This window comes from Megascapheus bottae, chromosome 36 (genome assembly GCF_031878675.1).
Source record: "Megascapheus bottae isolate mThoBot1 chromosome 36, mThoBot2.hap1, whole genome shotgun sequence".
In the NCBI taxonomy this organism is placed as follows: Eukaryota; Metazoa; Chordata; class Mammalia; order Rodentia; family Geomyidae; genus Megascapheus; species Megascapheus bottae.
This window is the reverse complement of record NC_143544.1, coordinates 3,053,370-3,075,004: the sequence shown is the minus strand read 5'-3', so window position 1 is coordinate 3,075,004 and position 21,635 is coordinate 3,053,370. Positions and strand designations below refer to the sequence as shown.

The following is a 21,635-nucleotide window of genomic DNA, read 5'->3' as shown; positions in this document are numbered from 1 at the left end:
AGGCGGCGGTGGTGGAGGTGGAGGTGGGGAGCCGGCGGGAGCCCTGGGCTCTGGCACTGGGGTGCCAGGCCGATGCACCTTCCCTCCCCTACCCCCGCCATCCCCGCCCCTGCTCCGTACCGAGCCCTGGGGTCTCCAAGACCACATCCGAGGGTCCAATACAAAGATGCGGGGTGGGGGGGAGGAGGAGGGGCTGGAACTACGATCCAGGCTATGCCAGGCCGCGCAGCCTCCTCCCCACGGCTCCGACCCACGGAACCCGGGCTCCCGGGGCCCCTCGGGCCCTCGCAGCCCCTCCTCCCGGGGGCCGCTCGCCGCATCCCGCGCGCGCGGAGGCCGGACTCTGCCCCGGTCCCGCCCTCCTCTCCTCCACCCCCCCCGGAGGGGGCGGTGGCCCGTAGCGGGCGCTCCCATTGGCTGAGGCGCGAGCGAGAGCCAGCGCCGGCGACGCTGATTGGTCGGGGAGGGTGGGCGGAGCCTGCGAGTCCGGCGAGTCTCTGGGTGAAGCCGAGCAGACGCCAGGCGCAGCCCGACCGAGCGCGCGCAGGGAGGGCGCGGACCCCGCGAATCGGAGACCGGCGGATTGCAGCCTCCCCCACTCCCCACCCAACCAGATCCGAGCCGGGACCTGGAGGTAAGGGCCAGGCGTCGAGTCGCGTGCGTGCGGATCCGAGATGGCTTCCCCCCCCACCCCAGGAGGCAAAAAACGGGGCATCGTCTCCCCCCAAACTGGGTCCCTCCGGCCTCCCAGGACGCCCATCGCCTCCCTGGTAAAGAAAGGGCCCCCCTCCCCTTCACCCTCGTCGTCCCTTCCAAGAGTCCTTTCTTCCAGCCGCCGCTCTGGAGACAGGGTTCCCTCCCCAGATTGTCCCTGGGGACAGAAACCCCCCCCCCCAAAGTGAGGACCAGCCCCCCTCCAAGTATCTAGAGTCTCTTTGGACTCTGATGCTTCCTTCCCTCATAAAGGAAGTTCGAATCTCTTGGTTCTCTCCCCCTGAGGTTCTGCAGAATAACGGGGGGCAAAGGGGGGTCCTTCTGACTCATAGAGAAGTGTCCTTTCCCTCCCCCACTCGTGGAAAATGGAGTCCTGGGAAGAGGCCCTCCCTAAGACCAGGTTATCCCAGAGTGCCCTACACACACACACACACACACCGCATCACCACTCAAAAACTGCGCTCCTGGAAATAGAGATCCCCTTCCCCGCCCAGGATCTGGGAGGGCTGCCTCCCACCCTCCCTGATAAAGGAATCTTGGGTGGAAAGACATGGGAACAAGGGGCGTTCACATTGAGAGACAAGGCAACCTTCCGACATTCATGTTCATTTCTGCCCCTGCCTTCCACTCGGCTGTAATTATTTCACTCAGATCTCACCTCCTGGGTCCCTCTCACCTACCCTCCCATCCATGCCTATCTGCTGTGGCTCTCCTCCTGCCTCACCCAGTCATTCCAGGATGGAGACAGGACCAGACAAGGTTTAGTCACATTAGAAGGTTTAGGAGGGCCGAAGCCTACGTAACGGAGATCCTGGGCCTACAGACCCTTTCAGTACCCTCCAAACCCTTTTTATTTTTGTCCATTGTGGGCCTTGAACCCGGGGCCTGGGTGCTGTCTCTGCGATCTTTTATACTCCAGGCTAGTGCTCTATCACGTTGAGCCATGGTGCCACTTCTGGTTTCTGGTGGTTCACTGGTGATAAGAGTCTCCGGGAACTTTCCTGCTTAGGCTGGCTTCAATCTTCCATCCTGAAATCTCAGCCTCCTGAGTAGCTAGGATTACAGGCGTGGACCATGAGTGTTTGGTTTAGCCTCCAAACTCTGAGTACGTGAATGGTCTCTGCCAGCCAAACTGTGGGACCAGCAGGAAGAACCCCGCCCCCCATGTACTTTCACCCTCACATACAAAAGGTTTTGTTGAGTGTTATCCCCACAGGGTACTTATCCTGTCCACCCTCCAATTCTGGAAAAGAGGTTGCCAATGCAGAGACGAGTTGCTGGCCCATCTTCCAAGAAGCCTCTGTTTGCTCCCTGGGTTTGTCCCCTCCCTCTGAACTGTGCCCATTGCCTGGTGGAATTCTCTGGGCACTCAGCCATAGAGAAGGCTGCTGCTGGACCCGCTGATGGGTCTGGGGACAATGTTGGCTTTGCTGCTTTGATGAAACTAGACTAAAAGGCAGGATGTGCTGGCTTGGGCCCCAAGGGTGGGCCAGTTTAGGGGACAAGAGAGAGAGAGCCATGAGGGGAGTTTTGCTTCGTTGTTTTCCTCGCTGGGGCACCACAGCGTGAAGTGGCCAAAGGGGATCCAGTCTGGGGGGAGACAGATGGCTCAGCCTACCACAGCCTTCAGACCTGAAAGGGCTTCTAGATGAAGACCCCACTGTCTTCCCTTGTCAAGGAAAGAAACTGAGGGATAAAAAGGGGAGGAGGTTGGTTCAAGGTCACCTAGCTAGTGAGTAACAAAGCTCAGCCAAGGTCCTGCAGGAAAACATGGGGTACCCGTGACCCCCCCTCCGCCAATACTCACTCCATTCTTCACACTGACAATGGAGGTGCCATGTCCTCACTTGTCATTGGAGACACTGACATGAGCATACCATGTAGCTTTGGAGAGACAGAGCTGGACTTTGTACCCTACTGCCCCCCACCCCCACCAGACCCCAGGCAAACCTATTTCTGGGTGAACCTATACAATCATTTTATACCAGAGGGCTTCCCAAATCCACACTGACCTGGGGTCGCAGATGCTGTCTGGCAGTTAGCTCCAATGGAACACACTGCATGTGTGTCAGTGACTCTCCTGGCTGGTTCCAGGAACTTTGGACGGGCTCTGGGGAAGTCACATCCCCTTCTCTCCACCCCTGCACCATTCTGTCCCAGCCACTCCATCCCAGCCCCCTGCACTCAGCAGCTGGCCCTGCTCTATGTCTCACATCCAGGCATTGAATTCAGGAGAGAGCTGAAACTCTGCTGGCTCTAGAAGGCTGCTCAGCCACGAGAGCAAGGGATTGATTTCCATAAACAGGGAGAGGCTGGGAGAGCAGCTCTCTCCTCTTCACCCCTGCCAAGCTCCTTGGTAGAGCTTATTCTGTTTTAGCCTACAGCCAAAGTTCACAGATCAACATATTAATCTCTCTGCCACTTGGTGTGTGATTTTAGAGAAATCCTTTCTTCTTCCTCATCTTCTTCTTCTTCTTATTATTATTATTGTCATTGTTGTTACTATTATTATTTAATGTTTGTAGGGATTAAATTTAGGACTATAGAGCTCGCTATGGTCTATCACATCTTTTTTTTTTTTTTTTTTTTTGGTTAATTGTGAGGCTTGAACTCAGCACTTGGGTGCTATCCCTAAGCCTCTTTGTGCCTAAGTCTAGGGCTATACCACTTGAGCCACAGTATCACTTCTGGTTCGTGAGTGGTTGATTGGCAGTAAGAGTCTCACAGGGACTTTCCTGCCTGGCCTGGCTTCAAACCTTGTATCTCAGCCTCCCGAGTAGCTAGGATTACAGGCATAAGCTACCAGCACCCAGCTATCACCCTTCTTTCTTTCCACACAATAAATGCCACATGCTCCCTTTTCAACTGATAGACCATGTATCCAGATGACTAGATATTCCCTGAACAGGGATAAAATCCACCCCTCTCTCCTTCCACAATGAGAACTACCATTCGGTCTAATAGCTAGCCTGCAAACCTGACTTGCAATGGATAGTCTAAGACGGCTGCCTTCCCTTCCCTCAGCTCCTTGCTCTGGTTTCTGCATGACAGGAGGGCTGCTTAGGCTTGTCCAAGAACACCACCCATTGCTCAGCTAGGAGAAAAATAAATAGTCAGGCTGGAAGCCATTCTTCGAAGCCACCTCTTTTCAGCCCTGCACCACTGGTAATCCTAGCAACTCAGGAGGCTGAGATCTGAGGACTGTGATTTGAAGCTAGCCTGGGTAGAAAAATGTGTGAGATTCTTCTCTCTAACAAACCATCAAAAAAACCCAGAGGTGGAGCTGAGCCTCAAGTGGTAGAGCACAATCCTAGAGTGAAAAAGCTAAAGGGCAGTACCCAAGTCCTGAGTTCAAGCCTCAGTATCAGCACAAAATTAAAAAAAAAAATGGGAGCCAGATATTGATAACAGAGGTACAGCATTGTGTGTGTGTGTGTGTGTGTGGTCCTTGTGCTGTACATTTTTAAATGGTTCAAATGTGTTGTGCATATTGTCCCTTCTATACAAAACATTGCCACATTCAATCAAGGCTCCATGACGACCTATTTGTGCCCGTGCTGTGCCATGCATTTGGGATGCAAGAGCTGGCAGGACAGGCAGGTTCCCTGCAAAGAATTACAGAAAGGGAGAAACTGCAGGGCAGATGGGGGTGGGAGCGGGGGAGTGGAGCACAGAGAGGTTCAGCAGAAAATGATTTTTACTGGCTTTGGGGACAGGGGAAGGTCAAGGAAAGCCTCCTGTATAAGATGACTCCAAGAGAGCTTTTGAAGGACAGTGTGTCCTTGGAAGTGAGTGGATGTGTAACTAGAGGCTCTATCCCGCCATTCCATCCCTCTGAGAGTTTGCTGGGAAGATGGGAAGAGAGTCCAGAGAAAGCAAAAACAGCTAGATACCTGGGGCGAGGAGCAGAGGCCCTGTGTTCCCTGGCTGTCTGCAGGCATGGCAGAGCAGGGGGGCATTGATCCAGTCTGCTGAGCTTTTCCCGAAGGCCACACACACACACACACACACACACCACCTGTCACTTAGGAGACTTTTTGATCTCTGCCTCCTGGCAGGGGGACAGGCAAGCAGTGGATGAGAGGTAAACAGATAGGGAGAAGCCAGGGCTCACATGAATTATCAATTAGTTTCCAAGAGTCAGAACACAAAGTTCCATTCATTCATTCCACAGTAACCCAACCAGGTAAATTCTCTGCTGTTGTTCCAACATCTATTTCTATCATTGATCATTTGATTTCCTTTCCTTTCTTCCTTCCTTCCTTCTTTCCCCCCTCCCTCCTCCCTTCCTCTGTTTCTTGCTTGCTAGCTTTTTGTGTTGGTACTAAGACTTGAACTTATGGCCGAGATGCCATCCCTTAGCTTAAATGTTATCTCTATGCCATTCTGGCTCATAGCTAAGTCCTGCTAGCTTTGCTCATGACTTAACATTAAGTTTATCTCTTTACCATGTCTACAGCATCATTGAAGTGCCATTAGCTCATTTGTATCTTTGGGTTTCGTTTCATGGAATGTCTAAGCTGACCTTGTTTTGCTAGTGGGGAAGCGAGACCAGAGAGGTTATGACTGGCTCCAGATCACATAATGACCTAGAAGTAGAGGCTCAAGGTCATACAGTGATCAAGAAGCAGAGAAGATATTATTACTGATTTCCTAAGGGGGGGGTGAGACCCAGAGGGCTTGAAGTGCCATGGCATGGATACTTAGAAGTGTGGAATTTAAGTCTGAAGCTACACGTGCTTTGTTCTCCAGGAGAGGAGAAATGACTTCAAGGTGCTAGAAAAACAAGTACTTAGTGGGTGCAAGATGCCAAACGCAGCCATCTTGAATATGGTGTGGAACAAAGAAAACAAGACCTCTTTCAGCTTATCAGTGGGAGGCAGATGTAGCCATCTGGTGTTCATTTGTTGAGTGTGTTCAAAGGCTGGGAGTGTGACTTAAGTGGTAGATCACCTACCTGGCAAGTTCCAGTCAATCTCCCCAAAGGAGAGTATGTTTGTTGTTGAATGGTTTCCATGTGTTGCATACACATACAAAGGGGATGCATAAGTGGTGTGTGTGTGCGTGTGTGAGAGAGAGAGAGAGAGAGAGAGAGAGAGAGAGAGAGAGAGAGAGAGAGAGAGAGAGAGAGAGAGAGAGAGAGAGAGACTTTGATTTGGGTTGGACGTGGGTTTGGGTTTGAGCATGGGTGTGAGACATCTCCTCAGCTACAGCTTAGCTGTGAAACACAGGCCTGTGGACAAAGTGGAAAGAGATTACCTTGTTTCTCAGGATGCTGCAAAAGAAATTTCAGGGGAGAAAATTCAGAAAGGAAAGAAAGATATTTTGGACAGAAAGAACATCAAGAACAGACTGAAAGAATTTATAGAAACTGGTATGAGAAAACTTCGAGGGGGGGGGGAAAGAGATAAATAAAGACTCATGCAAATAGAAAATGAGCACATGGCAAGTTTATTAAGCAGATGTTACAACTAGTTCAAAGGAAAAGCTTGGGGAGGTGCGACTGTGTAGAGTCCAGAAGTGCTGGTATGAATGGTGAGGGGATGCAGAATGCTCCAGTGAGCTAGAATTCACAGGTCTATCACAAAGGAGTTGGACAAAAAAAAAAAAAGCCAAAATACAAGGAACAGGGATAGAATCAGATAATCCCAAACTATGTTATAGGTAAACAAGGCATCATATTCCATTGGCGTAGGAAAAATAGTAAAAATCTGGGTACTGGTTACCCTAGCTACTCAGGAGGCTGAGATCCGAGGACTGTGATTTTCTTTTCTTTTCTTTTTTTTTTTTTTTTGGTCAGTCATGGAGCTTGAATTCTGGGCCTGGATGTTGTCCCTGAGCTCTTCAGCTCAAGGCTAACACAGTGCTACTTGCAGTTTTCTGGTGGTTCTTTGAAGATACAAATCTCATGGACTTTCCTGCCTGGTGTGGCTTCAAACCATGATCCTCAGATCTCAGCCTCCTGAATAGTTAGGGTTATAGGCGTGAGCTGCTGGGGCCAGGCAAGTGGCTCAAGTTTTATAGACCAACTTCAAGTTTAAACAACCAAGCAAAGAACATGAGATCCTGCATTTAAAGCCCCATTACTATTCCGGCACACATGTACACACACACACACACACACACACACACTTCTCAGGCTGGGTAGGTGAAGAGAGGACTTCAGGAGAAGCCATCTGTGACCAGCCGACTGACCCATGATGCTGAGTTGGAACTGGGCTCTGAGACCCTTAAGCATGCCTGGCGGGGTTGGAAGCCAGGCAATGATGCGGTCTTAATGGCACTTGGAAAAGAGCCTTCAGGAAGCTAGTGGGCAGAACATAGTTCCTTTCTACCTTCGAGACCAGGTTCCCTGAGGGAAGCCAGCCAGTTCCAGAGGCAGGGTACTGACCTTGGCATAAGCAGCTTTTGAGACCTTAAAGCTCCTTTTGGGGGGCAAGGTGGGCAAAACACCAGGCAGAAGCACAGCACGTGGAAGGCAGAGCTGACTCCTCGTAGGAACAAAGCCTTCGTCTCTGTGCTCCTTGTCCAGAGCTCTAAATAGCTCTCTGCAGGCTGATCGCAGGTTGTGGGGACAGGCTGGAAATGAACGAGCCTCGGATCATTTGTGCAAATGACTGCCTGCGTGAGAATTTGCATGCCTGGCAGGCTGCCTGGCCCCAAAATGCACCGTCCTCTAAAGGACTCTGTGAGCCACACACAGAAGAGCATGGACGTTCTGACCTAGGGACCTGTTCCAGGAAGGCTTTGGGGCTAAGTTGGCCCTGGGGAGGGGAGGGGAAGGGGGACAAGAGAGTAGCAAGAAAAACATTCAGAGGGCCCTGATCCTGTTTCTTCATCATCATGACGACAGCCTTTATAAACATGGCCGGGGCCACTGGCCTCCAAGTTTCTCTGCTCATGACAAGCCACAGGCTCAACCCACCTTTTGCTCTTGAGAGGTTTGGGTGATGGATATTCTGGGAGAGATGGGGGCGAGGTGACCTCCAGATGGGTCAAATCGATGCCAGGTCTGTGGGTGTTTGCAGAGAGTTCTTGGGCGTGCAAGTGTCCGTTCATGGGCAGTTTTGGGTCTCACTATTCTGGTTTCTTCAGAAATTGAGCCACCTGGGTTGGTGTGGGGTGTGTTCCTGTAGGTTAGGTCATTTGCAATCATCTGTTGGTCCTCAAGGCTGCTGTGAGATTGACATGGGGTTGGTTTCTTGGACCTACAGGCCAGTATATGAGAACCATCTCTGTTGCCAGGTCCTGGAACTCAGTTTTCCTCTCTATAGAGTGGGTGGCTTGACACAGGCTCTTCGTTGGCCTAAGAGGCCTTAAACAGCATGAGTCAGGAAGAGGCAGTTGTATTTGCTGATTTTTGGCTCTGAGAACTTTAGGGCATTCTAATATTGTAAGTGCACATCTGTATTAATTAGTTGCTGATTGAGGAGAACAATCCTTCCCTTCTTACCCTGCATCCCTTACTTAGGCCCCCTGTCCCCACTGCCATGGGGACCTGAAGTCCTTCGCTTAGCTTTCTTATGGGAATGCATACCACTGTTGCCCAACATGGTATGCCGAAGGTCGCTGAGGTCGTTTAGGTCATTTAGGTCTTAAGGGACCAAGCAAACACACGAACTCTTCACTCTTTGTATTTGCTGCTTTCCCAGCTCATGAGCGATTTACTCAGTGGAGAAATCCAAAGGTATTTCATCCTAGGTGATTGTAGAATAGGACAGATTTACCCAGGCTGGTCAACTTTAATGTGGGAAAGGTTGTGAATGGAAGTCACACTCTTTATCCGAGGATGCTGGGGAAATTGCTACAGAGGCCTGGCTCTATGGTGGTGGTGGTGGTGTCCTTCTAAAGGCCTGTAGCCACGCATGAGAAAGCAAGGCCAGCTCTGCAGGGCTCAGGGAGGCCCGGTGGGTGTGGGTGCCTGCCACACAAAGGTGCAGATCCAGGGCGCTCAGCCGATGACCGAGAGGTTATGTGGGATTCTGTGTTTTGTTTAGTTACGGAGCAAAAGGGCACAGGAAGCCCTTGAACTGACTTCTCTTATGAACACTTTCCACATAGTAATGGATCCTATCACCCTGCAGCAGTCCTCAGGATAGTTCGTACTGTCTCTCCACAGTGTTTTATAAACAAGGAAACTGAGGTACAGAGAGGCTAGATGATTATGTGGCCCAAATTCCCACCTCGGTAGACTGGGATTGTTCTCCAGCAGAGCTGCGGATGCAAGTCAGAGGTTGGGCCGCTTGCCTGGCATGCACGAGTGAGTTCGATTCCCCAGTACTGCAGAGAGGCAGCAAGGCAGACAGACAGACAAGACACACCGTGGCAACCTGCTAAAAACTGCATTGCTGAGATGCAGAATGTTGCATGCTCAGTTCACCTCTCTTCCTTCTGCATTCCAGACTCTGGTCTGGCCTGAGTACCACCACCCTTGTTTACCAGTTCAAATTCCAGGCTACGTGCTTCCAAGCAGTGAAACCCTGAGCTACCTCCTCTATAAAATAGGCTAACATTTGTATCAGTTCAAGGGCAGCCTGAAGGTCAGATGAAGGAAGTGCAGGAATCACTTAGTAGCGGGGTCTGATACAGGGTAATACTTAATGTGCATCAGTGTTATTCTTGTTACTGATTATTTCTTTAATTTAAATTGCTCTGCTCAGGGGCCGGGAGTTTGGCCTAGTGGTAGAGTGCTTACCTAGCATGCATGAAGACCCGGGTTCGATTCCTTGGAACCACATACATAGAAAAAAGCCAGAAATGGTGCTGAGGCTCAAGTGGTAGAGCTCTAGCCTTGAGAAAGTCCAAGGACAGTGCTCAGGCCCTGAGCTCAAGCCCAGGACTGGCAAAAAAATAAAAATAAATAAAATAAATTGCTCTGCTCAATCACTCTGCCTCCCCCAGGCAACCTTATCTGGGAAGTCGCAGGTCTTTTGTGCTTTGTTTCATTTTTTTTTTTTCCCCTAGTCCTGGGCTTGAGCTCAGGGCCTGAGCACTGTCCTTGGACTTCCTCAAGGCTAGAGCTCTACCACTTGAGCCTCAGCACCACTCCCACCTTTTTTTTTTTCTATATGTGGTACGGAGGAATTGAACCCGGGTCTTCGTGCATGCTAGGCAAGCACTTTAACCACTAGGCCAAACTCCCGGCCTATCCTTGGATTTTTCTCAAGGTTAGAACTCTACCACTTGAGCCTCAGCACCACTTCTGGCTTTTTCTAAGTATGTGGTACCAAGGAATCGAACCCTGGTCTTCGTGCATGCTAGGCAAGCACTCTACCACTATGCCAAACTCCCCGCCCTTTGTTTCTTATTTTTAAATACACATTAAAATCAGATTTTATCATTGATGCCAGGCTCTCCTGGTTTATGCCTGTAAGACTAGCTACTCAGGAAAGCTGAGATCCAGAGGATTGGGCAGAAAAGTCTTCAAGACTTTCATCTCCAAAATAACTAGTAAAACAAATAAACAAACTGGGCTGAAGGCATGGCTTAAGTGGTAGAGTACTATTAGCCAAATGAATAAGTCTAGCAAGCTTGTGGCATTGAGTTCAAAGCCCAGTACCAGAACATCACACACACGTATATACACATGTACACGCACATTACCACTGAGATAAATGTCTACTTGCATGCCATCTATTATTATCTCTTGGGAAATGCACTTCAAGACACTTGAGAGTCAAGGCTAGGAATGCATGCCTGTAATCCAAGCTACTCAGGAGATGGAAATAAGAGACCTTAGCTGTCCAAGGCCACCACCAGACAAGAAAAGGGCCTTAACTGAAAGCAAGTTAAGATTTAAAAAATAGTAGAACGCTTGTTAGCACAAGCCCCTGAGTCCACTCTCCAGTACTGCCAAAAAAGACAAGAAGAATGGATCCACTGCGTCCTGAGTCCCCAGTTTCAAGTGGCACCTGTTCCCTCGGGACACTGGAGTTTGTCCTTGTCTTTGTCCAGTTCTTTGCTCTGGAGACATCCTTTGGGAATGGGTATCAAGTTGCTGTCACAGAGTTTGGGAGGGAAGTTGCTGAGTCTACCAGACAGCGCGCCGCTTGAGCTGGCAGTGGTGGGGGAAGAGAGAGGAAGGCAGAGAGTTCTGTGAAAAGGCTCAAATGGGAAGCATCTGGCTCCCGGGGCTTGTGATAAAGAGCCTGCTGCCTTGCTGTAGTTTTCATTCTCTTCAGGAGCCAAATGGCAAGAGATTGCCTGCGGAAGCAGAACCTCCTGAAGCCCTGTGCTTGTCATTCTGCAAATTAAAAACAAAAATCTAGGCAAGCCAGGCAAAGCTGAGTTCACATCCCAACTGTCCCTCTCCTGCTGTGAAGACCACAGAAGGCATGCTCTGCTTAACTTTCTCCTAGCCTCAGTTTCCCTGCCTGCAAGATGGCACTGCCATTTACGTACCTAGATGCTTAGCTAGTGGAAAAACTAGACTTTGGTAATGGGTTTGCATAGGGTTAGAGTAGGGAAAGCCTGACCTAGTTTGCTTTCTTTTTAGTTATTTTTCTTTTGCCAGTCTTGGGGCTTGAACTCTGGGCCTGGGCACTGTCTCTGAGCTTCTTTGGCTTGAGGCTAGCATTCTACCATTTGAGCCACAGCACCACCTCCAGCTTCTGTGTATGTGATACAGAGGGATCAAACCCACATTCCCAGCCCTTGACCTACCTCTTTGTCCCGGTTTTCTCATCTGCTAAATGCAAAGGTATCCCCCCCCCCCCCCCCCCGTGGAATGATGCTAACTCTCAAAACACAGCATGCCTATACCATAGAGCTGAAAGAATTACTAGTGGAAACTGCAAAGCTCAGGTTACCCATCATTCCTCGGGGCAGGCCAGTGAAAGCAGGAAAGTAGACAATGGTCAGTCAATCCAGGCACAGAACCTCAGAGCCTGGAGATTGTGGGAAGGCCCTGAATTAGCTAGAGACGCTTCATATTATGCCACAAATGCACAAAACCACCTAATCTTGCTGACCTACTTTCAACTTTTAAGCTTCTCCCCCTGGGAACCAGAAGCCAAGTTGGCCTGGTCTGGTGCCAGAACACTGAATGTCCTTCTTCGGAGTCCATTTGGAGACTCCTCTCTTCTTTTCCACACCTTTGGAAGCAAACTGAACACAAATCAATATCGCAGTGCCTCTGGGGCTTTCTGTAAATGCCATGTAGAGTAATACAATCATTGTTTTCCTACAATTAAATGTCTAGACACATTCAGCTGTCATCCACTGAAGTTTCCCTCCTGCTCTGGTATCTGTCCTGTTTGTAAAAGCTTAGGGAGACTCCCTTTCCCTAAGCATTTGATTTTTTTTTTCTGATTTATTTTATTTTATTGAGACTCCCTTTCCCTAAGCATTTGATTTTTTTTCTGATTTATTTTATTTTATTGAGACTCCCTTTCCCTAAGCATTTGATTTTTTTTTTCTGATTTATTTTATTTTTGCCAGTCCTGGGGCTTGAACTCAGGGCCTAGGGACTGTCCTTGGACAGTTTTTGCTCAAGGCTAGTGCTCTGCTACTTGAGCCACAGCATCACTTCCAGCTATTTTGTGTGTAGGAATGGAATCCAGGGCCTCATGATGCTAGGTGAACACTCTACCACTAAGCCCTAGACAGTGCCTAGACCCTGAGTTCAAGCCCTAGGACTGGCACAAAAGGGGGGGAAAAAAAGAGAAACATTGTTTATTTATTTCTCTGTCCATTTATTGGCATTACTGGTGTTTAAGCTCATAGTCTTACATTTACCAGGCAGGCCTTCTACCACCTGAGCCACATTATCCATCCCTTTTTCATTGGTTGTTATTTTCAGGCAGAGTCTCATCCTTATGTCTTGGTTGCCCTGGACAAGGCCAGGGTAATCAAAAGTTTTATAATGCAGTTTAGCCAAGCAGTCCTCTACTATTTGCTGTATAACTTGCTTCCAGTTGGCTCTTCTAAGTTCATTTATTTGCTTAGAAGTATTCCTTTCTTTAGGGCTAGCATTAATTCCCAGAGTTGAAGTTACCTAACCAACATATTTACTATCCCTTCAGCTCTTACAGCTACAGTGTCTTCTCAAAGGCATTAAATACACTTATTCTCAGGGAATGTCTGTAGGGACAGAAAGCCTGGGTTGATGTGATTGTGTAACTCTCAGACCTGAGATGAAGCATGCAAATATTTAAACACCTCGATGGTTGAATGGTTGGTTGACTCGACCTCAGGTTGACAATGAGTGAAGAAAAGATAGATACCCACTTCCCACAGAAAGGGGATGCTGTCAGGGGATGCTAGTCAAGTGCTAGCCCGAGGTAGTTGGCAGAGACTCCATGCCCTTGCTTTATGACTGTAACTACAGCATCACTACAGCAGGATCTCAGCTTGGTTGTGTCATTTGGAGATGACTGCTCTTCTCAGCCCCTGTCTCCCTCATCTGTAAAACCTGAACTGTGCCAGGTGCTGTGCTCTAGGAAATGGCCAGGTTAGCATAGAAGATATGCATTCAGAATATACTTGTGCATGTACAAATGTATATATATGGTATGTGGAAGGAGAGTTGCACAGGGAGCTACAGATATGGTAATTATATGCCCATGAGGTCAAAGATGACATCTAAAGAACATGAACTATCTGGAATTGAAGAAACTTAAACAAAGGGATAAGCTTGATTGTGTTTCCTGAGAGGCTGAGCACAGCAAAGGGGACAGGTGTAGTGAAGAGAAGACATTGACTCTCTCTGAGGACATATTGAGCCTTATATTTTGGGCATCCTCATGGGTGCATGACAAGATGGATGGATAAGAAGACAGATAAAGAGATGGGTAGGTGAGGGGATGTTGGATGGATGGATGGGGGAGTTGTTTGAAAACAACTGAATCATTGATTTTATGTGGGTTAAAATATTTTAGAGGCCTGATATCTGCAGTTTACTCTGATGAGCAATGGCTAGACAGCGGGATGGATATGCAATAAAGCAGGCAAGGGGACATGTTAATAGTAGAAGCTATGTGCTTGGAATGCAGGAATGTGCTGTAACATTTTGTTCAGCACTGCTATACATGGGGAATTTCCATAATGAACACACCAAGAAGTTCCTTCAGTAGTGATTATTGTCAGTTTTGTGTGGCATCACCTATTTTCTTTCTTTCTTTCTTTCTTTCTTTCTTTCTTTCTTTCTTTCTTTCTTTCTTATTTTTTGCTTGTTTGCTTGCTTGCTTTCCGTCTTTCTTTCTCTTTTTTTTTTTTTTTTGTCATTGGATCAAGATATGCTTGCAGGTTTCCGACCTGTCACATGAACCATCTGCCTTGGAAAATCTCCTTTGGCCTCTTCTCCCCAGATTTGGGGGTGAGGGGTTGATGTGTCTCCCTGAGTGGGTGGGGGGGGGTGGGGGAGTTCAGGTTGGATTGTCCTGGCAGTGCACGGAATTACGGCAATATCTGGCTCCCTCGTAATAATTATAGATTTCCTCAGCGATTTGATCGCACTGGTTGCCCTGGCAACAGCGTTAATAGCTCAAGTAAGGCACTGGCTGGGCTGTCGCTGGTGATTTAGAACCAATGTGGCTCCCTTGCAGCCTCCAGTCAGGATGTGCCCGCCCCCTGCTGTCGTCATGGCAACCGATGAGTGGCCCAGGACAGAAAGCTGTGTCACTGTCACCCTCCGGGTGCTGGAAGGGTCCACACTGCCTCTTCAAGGCCCCTGGTGGATGGGCATTGGCCTCTAGCTTAGGCTAGGTCTCCTGCCCTGCAGGTCTTGGAAATGACGGGGCACCCCTCAGAGAGCTTCCTGCCTGGCTGGACCTGCTGAACTCATGGCAGAGTCCTGGCCTCTGAAGCCTTGGTTTTTCTGTCTGATCCCCAGGAGCTCATAAGCTCTAAAGAAGGAAAAACAAAAACAAACCTGGAAAGGGGGTGGGGTGGGGGAACTGAAATATGTGGCTCATTTTCTGCCTTAAACCAAGCACCCTTTCAGGGAGACAGAAAAGACTGTTCTATTTCCCCTACATTTATCTGTTTTTCTCTCTCTGTTACTCTTTGTTCCATCTCCTCCTGAATTCTTTGTCCATGTCTCAGCTTCCCCCCTCCTCCTTCACCTTCTCCGTCTGTCTTCCCTCTTGTACTAGCGGAATATCAGCAGACCCTATCTTTTTCCCAGACCTGCTTGGCACTCTTAGTGCATACCCCAGCCTGTGTCTGGGGACATCTTAGATGTCTAGAGCATCCTTCTGAGCCAGGATACCTCTGAGGTTGCACCCAGGCATAGAAGAAGTATTTTTAAGCCGGGCTGGCTACAGAACCCTGACTGCCAGGCATGTGAGTGTAGGTGTGTGTGTGGGGGGGGGGTGTACATGTAATGTGTAGGCACACTCATGTACGATTTTACAGGTGAAGGACATTCAGATACACCTGATGGATTTTTTTCAAGGATGTTTTGGGAGAACACACAATTGACTGAAGACTACTTACAGTAGATACAAAATAAAACTGGACATTAAAATAAAAATGATAGCTAAGGAAGTTGCTTTTTACCAGGAAGGTTTGCAGAAACATTGTCTGGGGCGTTGGATTCCCAGAAATGAAGTCCTGGGGGTCACCTTGGAAGACATTGTTTTACTCAAGCCCCCCAAAAAATCCTTTTCTCCCTTCTCAAGGCTTTGACCCGTGAGGAATGGGAGGACACGGATGGGGAGGGATGGGGGTGCTGCCATAGCATTTTGCTTCCCGGTTTCTACAGAGGAAGGAGCATGCACTGAGAATCTCCTTGACAATCTGGAATATTTCTGCCAAGAGCCTTCCATGAGGCCATCACCCCCTCCCTGCTGCATCTTTCGGTCAATTCGAAGTTCAATTTGAATTTGTCTCCAAAGCAATCCATATCTCCAAGAGGCAGCCAGAAGGAAGCAATGATTTTTTTTTTAGTGAAATTTGATTTGCAAGGCAACAATGTGAGAATCATGGCAGTTTGCCCATTGAGATCCCATGTGCAAGCTGGCAGCTCCATGGTCCTGGAGGGAACCCCTTGTGCCTGGCCTGTCCCTGAATACTTGGGGGGCTGCCAGATAGCTGCTCTGGGAAGAGACTCACTGGAGTGGGTCCCTCCCTGCCCACCCCCCAGGAAGGGAGAGCCGTGGACAGCACCAGTGTTAGGAAGTTTCTAGACTCTGCTGCAGATACCTCTGTCCAACCTGCCTTGAAAGCTCTTAACCATCTTCAGAATTCCTCCCCACATGCTTCTGGAAAGTCTTAACTTACAGTCAAGTTCAGCTCGTGCTATACCCACTCTTCTCCCTGTCCCAAACGCTACAGGGTGCTGGCATCCCATAGTTTCCTTCTTTTCCCATCATCTTCAGTTTATTTTGCAGAGGATGAAACCACAACAACTACAAGGATGAAGAGAAAATAGATGCAAAGTAACTGCCCTGAATGAACGCTTTAAATGTCAGTGCCTTCCAAAGCAGAAAAAAAAAGTGGGGGGGGGGGCTGGTCCCTCGGTTAAATGAAATTGAAGTACCACTGCGCCAAGAGTGATGTCTGCTTCTGCACAGAGCTGGTAGTAGGACCATAAATAAGTAAATAAATATGCCACCAAAGACATTTTGAAGTCAAGAGGGGAGGTAGCAGCATCGACTGTGCATTAGGTGTTTTCTTGTTGATACTTTTTTTTTTTTTTTTGCCAGTTCTGGGGCTTGAACTCAGGGCCTAGGTGCTGTCCCGAGCTTCTCTGTGCTCGAAGGCAGTGCACTACCAGTAGAGCCACAGCACCACTTCCATCTCATTGATACATTTTCTTTCTGTATTGTTGCTTTCTGTGACTGGGATTCAAACTTAGTACCTGATGCTTCCACTTATTAGCCAGTGTTCTACCAACTGAACCATACCTCCACACCGCAGGAAAATTCATGAGGTTCCTATCTCCAACAGGACACCTTTTCCAGGAAGGCCCTGTTTGAATCACAGTTAGATGCCACTCAACAACCTGTCCTTCTGTTGTTCTGAAATAGCCAAAGGCTGTGTGTGTGTCACTGTGACAATTGTATTTGCCAAGTTTTGGTTTCTGTTAGCTGGTATAGCATGTTCTCTCACAGTTTATCTGTAATATAAACCATGCCTCTGTCTCTCTATTTAGCCTAGGGCTCTCATGCGTTCATTCATTCATTCATGCATGCAGGCATTGGTGAGTTAATTCATGCATGCATGTATGCAATCATCCATCCAGGTATTCCCTCATCGTTTGGTTTATCCATACCTTTGTTCATCTTTCCATTCATCATTGTTAGGCACTGATACTGTTTTCCTTTTGTGTGTATTGTATGTAGGTGTGTGTATGCGCTCGTGCCAGTAATAGGGCTTGAACTGAGGACATCATGTTCTGTGCTTTCTGTGTTTGCCTCCATTTGAGCCACACATTGACTTCTGGTTTGTTTTGCTGGTTAACTAGAGATGAGACATCGCTTTTTTTCTGCCAGGCCACAGCCCTCAGATCTCAGCCTCTTGAGTAGCTAGGCGTCATTCCCTGTCACTCAGAGTGGGTTTGGTTTTTTTTCTTAAGGAGAGAGACAAAAGTAACGTCAGCCTTGGCTGTGGGTGCATCACCAGACCCATCCCCAGAGCTCCAGAGCTTCGCATCTCAGCCCTCACTCCACTTCAGTGCCTTTTTGTTTGTTTTGTCCTGAGCACCGCTCCTTTCAGTAAACAAAGGACAAGGTCGCAGAAGGTGGTGTATTTAACAGCCTGGGCCATCTGGAGCCCCACGTCTCTAAGTTCTCTGAAAGTAGATGGATTACATTTATATGACCACACCAAAAGCCAGGGGAGAGGAGAAGCACAGCCACCATGCCTATCTGGCAACAGTTCCAGTGATCCATTCCCCACATCCACAGCTGTTTACAAGGGGAAATGGCCTCGGGTGGAAGCTGAGGCACCCAGGTGAGGGCTGGTTTTATGGAATAATAAAACATGCATTGGCAAAGACAAGGAAGGGCAGAGCTATCTCCCCCACCCCTCCCAACTCCAGACCTCACCGTAGGACAGAGAGGCTGTCTGGAAAGCCCTTGGGCATTGATTTGTACTTAGCTCTCCTTTGTTTCCAGCCAGTTGCAGTGGTCTCCGGCTAGGGAGGGACTGTGATCCTCTCATTTACACTTCCCCTGGAGCCCATTTGTTGACAAGCATGTGGCACCCAAACTCCTTGGTTGAGATGAGCTGTCTTGTACTTGCTGCACAGGATGATTTAGGACTAGAGTCCTTCTGCTCTCTGTTTCCTGCGTATCTTAGATTATAGGGCTGAGCCACTGTGCTCAACTGAAGCAGGTTTTTAAGCTCAATCTGTCCACTCATGAGAATGCATTTTCCTTACTCCCTCCCAGCACCTCACCCTTACCAGCTCTCTTATACTGGACTGTCTAAAGGTTTCTCTAGAAGAGGAATAAAGGAAAGGTGGCCAAACTCTAAAATCATCAGTTAATTTAAAAAAAAAAAGTTTTTAAGTCGTTATAAAGGTAAGGAGTTACAGTTGCCTCTGTCTGGTAAAAAAAAAAAAAAGAAGTACATTTCTTTTATGAAATATTCTGTTATTACCCGGAGCTAATAAGTACCATGGGTCTCAAAAGAGACCCATTCACAGAACTGCCTGCGCCCATTCAAACAACTCTCACAACATACCACAGGCGAAGTGCCTTACGCACCACAGAAGGTTGTCCCTCTTGGTTCTGGAGGCTGGGATTTCAAGATGAAGGCATTGGCAGACTGAACATCTGAGGAGGGCTGCTTCCTGGTTCATGGGTGGCTGAATTCTTGGGGTGACTTCCCATGGGTGCAATGGCTGAAGGGAGCTGTCCCCCCCCAGGGGGAGGAGGGAAAGTGTCTCCATCCTACAGACTCTAATCCCATGCTAGATGACCTAATCTCTCCCCGCACCCACCCCAGGGAGAAGGGGACAAGAATTGGAGTGGAACAAGTAATGCATGAGATTAGGACAGTCTGTACCAGGCCATGAAGGATGAGTATGTGACTAGAAAATAGATCTTGAGGAAACCATGAACGATGACATTAGGGTTTCTTTTCATGGGTGGAAGGAGATGTGTTGGTTTAAGTTAGTTGTCTGATGACATCGAGCAGTGGCAGGAGAGGTGCAAAGCTATAAACCTGGCAGTGGGCTGAGATCATAGTCTTCAGATTCAATTAGCCCGGGTTATACTCTAACTTCTCTGTCGTTTGCTTTTCTCCACGCTGCTCAGTGAGCTGTCCTTCATTGCGTCATAGATGCGGCTTTTTTCCTCTGGGTGGGAGATGTCGTCCAGTCGTGCTGATTGTTGTTGTTTGGTTGGTTAGTCCTGTATTCTGGAACACAAGGTCCAGAGCACAAAGCAGCCCCTGCTCGCGCCCTCCACAGCTTCCCCGGTGTCTAGCCAGGGTGCTCAGTGAACCGCGCCCTCCACAGCTTCCCCGGTGTCTAGCCAGGGTGCTCAGTGAACTCTCACAGAACTGAACAAACAAGTCTGTTTGTCTGAGAAACAGGACTTTGGTGGCTTTGGCCAGGACAGCTCTGTTGGTGGCCGTGCGAACAGCCTTCTGAATCCAGATTCTGCAGGTTTGTTTTTGTATCCCCCCTCCCTCCCTTTACAGGATCCAGAATCCCAAATTATTAGCTCCTCCATCTGTGACCACTGCTCCCCACTTAGGTCCTCCAATCGCCATTTTTCCATTGGACACCGCATCTCTGCTTTCCTGGGCAGGGAAGCTGTCAGCTTGCATGCATGCTCTCCTGAGGACCTGAATCAAGCTCCTTACTGTCTTGCTGACGGGCCCCGAGCGCTGGGACCCAAAGGACTGAGGCTGAGAGACTGAGGCAGGCCTGCTTCTCTCCCATCAAGGCCAATCCTTCCTCGAAGGCCAGAAAGGTCTTTGGAAACTGACCATCTCTTCTATATCCCGTGTGAATTCTTCCTTTGGTCCCTTTTGAGCTGAGGCCCTCACACTGCATGCATAAATTTCATTCTCTCCACTTTATAGATGAGGAAACTGAGGCCCTGAGTGTTTTTATTTTTGTTTTTGTTCTTACGGGTCATGGGGCTTGGAACTCTGGGCCCAGGCGCTGTCCCTGAGCTCTTCAGCTTAAGGCTACTGCCCTACTCCTTGAGCCATAGCCCCACTTCCCGTTTCCTAGTGATTAATTGGAGATAAGAGTCTTCACGGTCTTTTATGCCAGGACTGGCTTTGAACCTTGATCTAAGCCTCCTGAGTAGCTAGGATTACAGGCATGAGCCAACCCCGTTGTGCATATATATATGAATTCCAGATTATATATTTATATACATATATATATATATTATATATTTATATGTATATTTGTTCCTATATATGAATCCCAAATTAATATATATATATATAATTTTTTTTTTTGCCAGTTCTGGACTTGGGCTCAGGACCTGAGCACTGTCCTAGGGTTTTCTCAAGGCTAGAGCTCTACCACTTGAGCCACAGCACCACTTCCAGCGTTTTCTGTGTATGTGGTACCAAGGAATCAATCCTGGGTCTTCGTGCGTGCTAAGCAAGCACTCTACCACTAGGCTAAACTCCCAGCCCCTGAGTGTTGCTTTTAAAAAACCAACCAACCTGCAGACTTCAGTGAGAGAGGCTGGTACTGGGGGGAAAGGCAAGAGAAGTTACCAGACCAAGGGTTAGAGGAGATGTATGGATCCGAGGTGAAGCTTCCTGACCCAATGCCACCCCTCGCAGCTGTGTGAATGGGGCGCTGGGAGCCTGTGGGCACAGGCCCGGGACACTAGCAATCCCCGGCCTTAGCAATGGAGCTATCCTTGGCCTTCATGTGTCATTGTGTCCTGTTGATTCTGTAGACAGGAAAGAAAGATCTAGAGACCCTTGCTGGTACTTCTATCTCAGGCTGAGCCATGGAATGGAGAGGAAGCATCTTGCGGCCCCAGAGAGGCTTGGGTGGGAGCTGGGGAGGTGTCTGTCCACCGAAGATGATTGATGCAAGGATTTTATGTGCATGGAATCTGGTTGAGTCTCTTAGTGGAGGGAAGCTTGAGTGAGATGCCATCATCAAAGGCCTTGAATGTTGACTTTGCAACCAGGCAGGGATCCAAGTAAAAGGAGGTCTTGCTTTACCACTTGTTAGCCATAGCTGTTGCAACCCATCTATTACACATGAGGAAACTGAGACCCAGGGGCCAGACTTCACATGGGTTGTGTCACCCATATTGGCATGTGTCATCCAAACACTTATAAATTTGTTTGCTGCTAATATAAAGGCAATGCACAGTGGGGTTACAGTTACATAAGTCAGATGTGACCTCCTGAATTTTGGGGGCCCCACCCTGCCTAATCCTGGCCAGAAAGAGCATCTCCCTCTTTCTGCATACACCAGCCAGGTCACCATTCCATCATAGGCAGGATTCATTGTTGACAGTGAGCTGGGAAAAATTTATATATGTACCTTGCTGGGTTATTTTAAGAACGTCATGACAGCATGAGTAAAGCTGCCTAGAACATTCCATTCTCCCACTGTTCATAGCCCCCCACTCCTCAATGACGAGCTTCAGCAAGAGAGCTGCGGCAAATCCATCTTCCTTTCTCCAGAAGCTAGACAATGCCGGGCTCCTCTACCGCCTCATTAACTTCTGCAGATTGAATCCGTGGGTGAGGGAGAAGGAATCGACATTAAGGACATTCATTTCTGGTTATTTGGAAGGTGTTGTGTTAAGAATGAATGCCTGAAGCTGGGTGGCTTACTCCTGTAATCCTAACAACGTAGGATGAGGAGGTCTGAAGATCAGAGTTCAAAGCCACCCTGTGCAGGAAAGTCTGGGAGATGCTTATCTTCAGTTACCAGCCAAAAGCTGGAAAGTGGAGCTGTGGATCAAGTGGTAGAGCATCATTCTTCAGCAGAAAACTGTAGGACCAGGTCCTACACTCACACACACTCACAC

At 48.5% G+C, this 21,635-nt stretch overlaps 1 protein-coding gene across 1 annotated transcript in view; it reads left to right on the top strand.

The window, feature by feature from the left end:
- The first annotated feature begins 509 nt into the window (after window positions 1–509).
- The window catches only part of Abat (4-aminobutyrate aminotransferase), a 40,739-nt gene continuing 19,613 nt past the window's right edge, over window positions 510–21,635 (top strand). The window contains exon 1 of the mRNA XM_090324880.1: window positions 510–634. The gene's annotated coding sequence lies outside the window, so the exon portion shown is untranslated. The remainder of the gene's footprint in view (window positions 635–21,635) is intronic.